The 609-nt window shown below is 45.3% G+C and overlaps 1 non-coding gene across 1 annotated transcript; it reads right to left on the reverse strand.

The window, feature by feature from the left end:
- Positions 1-527: 527 nt before the first annotated feature.
- On the reverse strand, positions 528-609 carry trnas-gcu (transfer RNA serine (anticodon GCU)). Its single transcript has one exon. It is a non-coding gene; the product is annotated as a tRNA-Ser (tRNA).

The following is a 609-nucleotide window of genomic DNA, read 5'->3' on the forward strand; positions in this document are numbered from 1 at the left end:
TTACAGCACATACCTTTTAAAAAGATGCAGACACGGAAAGATCCGGGACTGACAGCACATCCCTTTTAAACGGACACAGACACGGAATGATCCGGGACTTACGGCACATCCCTTTTAAACAGACACAGACACGGAATGATATGGGACTGACAGCACATCCCTTTAAACAGACACAGGCACGGAATGATCCGGGACTTGCAGCACATCCCTTTTAAACAGACACAGATTCGGAATGATCCGGGATTTTCAGCACATCGATTTTAAACAGACACATAAACGGAATGATCCGGACATAAATCATAATTATGGTACATAAGTTTCTCTTCCGTTGACCATAAGATTTTCTCGTTTGGCAATGACACCACTGTGCACTTGGATTATTCGCGACCTTGCAATCTCAACAACTTCTTGGTCGGAACTGTTGCAGATTTCAACGCAAAAACCTCCGTTTGCCGTTTCGAGAAGGAAGGGACTTGTCCAGACTTTCTGGATGGACTGAATGAAAGAAACAAGATTAAACACAACATCGACGAGAATGGGATTCGAACCCACGCGTGCAGAGCACAATGGATTAGCAGTCCATCGCCTTAACCACTCGGCCACCTCGTC

This window comes from Heptranchias perlo, chromosome 20, assembly GCF_035084215.1.
Source record: "Heptranchias perlo isolate sHepPer1 chromosome 20, sHepPer1.hap1, whole genome shotgun sequence".
Lineage (NCBI taxonomy): Eukaryota > Metazoa > Chordata > Chondrichthyes > Hexanchiformes > Hexanchidae > Heptranchias > Heptranchias perlo.